The sequence below is a fragment of the Arachis stenosperma genome, chromosome 4, assembly GCF_014773155.1.
Source record: "Arachis stenosperma cultivar V10309 chromosome 4, arast.V10309.gnm1.PFL2, whole genome shotgun sequence".
Classification (NCBI taxonomy): domain Eukaryota; kingdom Viridiplantae; phylum Streptophyta; class Magnoliopsida; order Fabales; family Fabaceae; genus Arachis; species Arachis stenosperma.
Genome location: NC_080380.1, coordinates 78,081,204 through 78,085,088, shown reverse-complemented (window position 1 = coordinate 78,085,088; position 3,885 = coordinate 78,081,204). Strand labels below are relative to the sequence as shown.

The following is a 3,885-nucleotide window of genomic DNA, read 5'->3' as shown; positions in this document are numbered from 1 at the left end:
CACAACTTTATTTCTTTCTTTCTTTTTCTCTCTCTTTTTTTTTCGTTTTTCTCCTTCCTCTTTTTTTTTTCGCTTGTTTCTTTTTTTGTATTCACTGCTTTTTCTTGCTTCAAGAATCATTTTTATGATTTTTCAGATCCTCAGTAACATGTCTCCTTTTTCATCATTCTTTCAAGAGCCAACCAATCATGAACCACAAATTCAAAAGACATATGCACTGTTTAAGCATACATTCAGAAAACAAAAGTGTTGCCTCCACATCAAAATAATTAATCTGTTATAAAATCTGAAATTCATGCAATTCTTCTCTTTTTCAATTAAGAACATTGTTTATTTAAGAAAGGTGATGGATTCATAGGACATTCATAACTTTAAGGCATAGACACTAAGACACTAATGATCATAAGACACAAACATGGATAAACATAAGCATGAAAATCCGAAAAACAAGAAAATAAAGAACAAGGAGATTAAAGAACGGGTCCACCTTAGTGATGGCGGCTTGTTCTTCCTCTTGAAGGTCTTATGGAGTGCTTGAGCTCCTCAATGTCTCTTCCTTCTTTGTTGCTCCTCTCTCATGATTCTTTGATCTTCTAATTTCATGGAGGAGAATGGAGTGTTCTTGGTGCTCCACCCTTAGTTGTCCATGTTGGAACTCATTCTCCTAGGGAGGTGTTTAATTTGCTCCCAATAGTCTTGTGAGGAAAGTGCATCCCTTGAGGCATCTCAGGGATTTCATGATGAGTGGGTCTCTTGTTTGCTCCATCCTTTTCTTAGTGATGGGCTTGTGGTCATGCCTTCTCCGTTGAACCGGCTTTCCTTTTGAATCTCTCTTCCATTGAGCGCCCTCTTTCACAAATGTCTGTGAGGACTTGGTCCAACCTTTGATCAAAGTTGACCCTTCTTTATGGCCACAACTTCATAGAAGTGGTCTTGATGCACCCTTGAGAGAAAGAAGAGATAGAAGAAGAAGAGAGTGGTGGGGTAGGTGGGGATCCTGTGGGGTCCACAGATCCTGAGGTGTCAAGGAAAAGTCATCCCTGCACCAAATGGCATGCAAAAATGCGTTTTGAGCCAATTCTGGCGTTAAACGCCGAGCTGGTGCCCATTTCTGGCGTTTAACGCCAGGTTCTTTTGCCCTTTCCTGGCGTTTAACTCCAGTCTGGTGCCCCTTTCTGGCGTTAAACGCCCAGAATGGTGCCAGACTGGGCGTTAACGCCCATCTGCTAGCCTTACTGCGTTTAAACGCCAGTAGGTTCTTCCTCCAGGGTGTGCTGTTTTTCTTCCTGTTTTTCATTCTGTTTTTTTGCTTTTTCAATTGATTTTGTGACTTCTCATGATCATCACCTACAAAAAACATAAAATAACAAAGGGTGTGCTGTTTTTCTTCCTTTTCATTCTGTTTTTGCTTTTTCAATTGATTTTGTGACTTCTCATGATCATCAACCTACAAAAAACATAAAATAACAAAGGAAAATAGATAAAATATGACATTGGGTTGCCTCCCAACAAGTGCTTCTTTAATGTCAGTAGCTTGACAGAGGGCTCTCATGGAGCCTCACATTTTCTCAGAGCAATGTTGGAACCTCCCAACACCAAACTTAGAGTTTGAATATGGGGGTTCAACACCAAACTTAGAGTTTGGTTGTGGCCTCCCAACACCAAACTTAGAGTTTGACTGTGGGGGCTCTGTTTGACTCTGATTTGAGAGAAGCTCTTCATGCTTCCTCTCCATGGTGACAGAGGGATATCCTTGAGCCTTAAACACAAAGGATTCTTCATTCACTTGAATGATCAGTTCACCTCCATCAACATCAATCACAGCCTTAGCTGTGGCTAGGAAGGGTCTGCCAAGGATGATGGATTCATCCATGCACTTCCCAGTCTCTAGGACTATGAAATCAGCAGGGATGTAATGGTCTTCAATCTTCACCAAAACATCCTCTACAAGTCCATAAGCTTGTTTTCTTGAATTGTCTGCCATCTCTAGTGAGATTCTTGCAGCTTGTACCTCAAAGATCCCTAGCTTCTCCATTACAGAGAGAGGCATGAGGTTTACACTTGACCCTAAGTCACACAGAGCTTTCTTGAAGGTCATGGTGCCTATGGTACAAGGTATGGAGAACTTCCCAGGGTCCTGCCTCTTTAGAGGTAATTTCTGCCTAGACAAGTCATCCAATTCTTTGGTGAGCAAAGGGGGTTCATCCTCCCAAGTCTCATTTCCAAATAACTTGTCATTTAGCTTCATGATTTCTCCAAGGTATTTAGCAACTTGCTCTTCAGTGACATACTCATCCTCTTCAGAGGAGGAATACTCATCAGAGCTCATGAAAGGCAGAAGCAAGTCCAATGGAATCTCTATGGTCTCATTTTGAGCCTCAGATTCCCATGGTTCCTCATTGGGGAACTCAGTGGAGGTCAGTGCACGCCCATTGAGGTCTTCCTCAGTGGCGTTCACTTCCTCTCCTTCCTCTCCAAATTCGGCCATGTTGATGGCCTTGCACTCTCCTTTTAGATTTTCTTCTGTATTGCTTGGAAGATTACTAGGAGGGAGTTCAGTAACTTTCTTGCTCAGCTGTCCCACTTGTGCCTCCAAGTTTCTAATGGAGGATCTTGTTTCAGTCATGAAACTTTGAGTGGTTCTGATTAGATCAGAGACCATGGTTGCTAAGTCAGAGTGGTTCTGCTTAGAATTCTCTGTCTGTTGCTGAGAAGATGATGGAAAAGGCTTGCCATTGCTAAACCTGTTTCTTCCACCATTATTGTTGTTGAAACCTTATTGAGGTCTCTCTTGATTCTTCCATGAGAAATTTGGATGATTTTTCCATGAAGAATTATAGGTGTTTCCATAGGGTTCTCCCATGTAATTCACCTCTTCCATTGAAGGGTTCTCAGGATCATAAGCTTCTTCTTCAGATGAAGCATCCTTAGTACTACTTGGTGCATTTTGCATTCCAGACAGACTTTGAGAAATCAAATTGACTTGCTGAGTCAATATTTTATTCTGAGCCAGAATGGCATTCAGAGTATCAATCTCAAGAACTCCTTTCTTCTGATTAGTCCCATTGTTCACAGGATTCCTTTCAGAAGTGTACATGAATTGGTTATTTGCAACCATTTCAATTAGTTCTTGAGCTTCTGTAGGCGTCTTCTTCAGATGAAGAGATCCTTCAGCAGAGCTATCCAAAGACATCTTGGATAGTTCAGAGAGACCATCATAGAAAATACCTATGATGCTCCATTCAGAAAGCATGTCAGAAGGACATTTTCTGATCAATTGTTTGTATCTTTCCCAAGCTTCATAGAGGGATTCTCCATCCTTCTGTCTGAAGGTTTGGACTTCCACTCTAAGCTTACTCAATTTTGAGGTGGAAAGAACTTTGCCAAGAAGGCATTGACTAGCTTTTCCCATGAGTCCAGGCTTTCTTTAGGTTGTGAGTCCAACCATGTCCTAGCTCTGTCTCTTACAGCAAAAGGGAATAGCATAAGTATGTAGACCTCAGGGTCAACCCCATTAGTCTTGACAGTGTCACAGATTTGCAAGAATTCAGCTAAGAACTGATGAGGATCTTCCAATGGAAGTCCATGGAACTTGTAATTCTGTTGCATTAGAGAAACTAATTGAGGCTTAAGCTCAAAGTTGTTTGCTCCAATGGCAGGGATAGAGATGCTTCTCCCATAGAAGTCGGGAGTAGGTGCAGTAAAGTCACCTAGCACCTTCCTTGCATTGTTTGCATTGTTGTTGTTTTCGGCTGCCATGTCTTCTTCTTTGAAGATTTCTGTTAGGTCCTCTACAGAGAGTTGTGCCTTAGCTTCTCTTAGCTTTCGCTTCAAGGTCCTCTCAGGTTCAGGGTCAGCTTCAACAAGAATGCCTTTGTCTTTGTT

General features: G+C 41.6%; 1 non-coding gene across 1 annotated transcript; it reads left to right on the top strand.

The window, feature by feature from the left end:
• The first annotated feature begins 3,247 nt into the window (after positions 1 to 3,247).
• On the top strand, positions 3,248 to 3,355 carry LOC130978754 (small nucleolar RNA R71). Its single transcript, XR_009086371.1, has one exon. It is a non-coding gene; the product is annotated as a small nucleolar RNA R71 (small nucleolar RNA).
• The last annotated feature ends 530 nt before the right edge of the window (positions 3,356 to 3,885 follow it).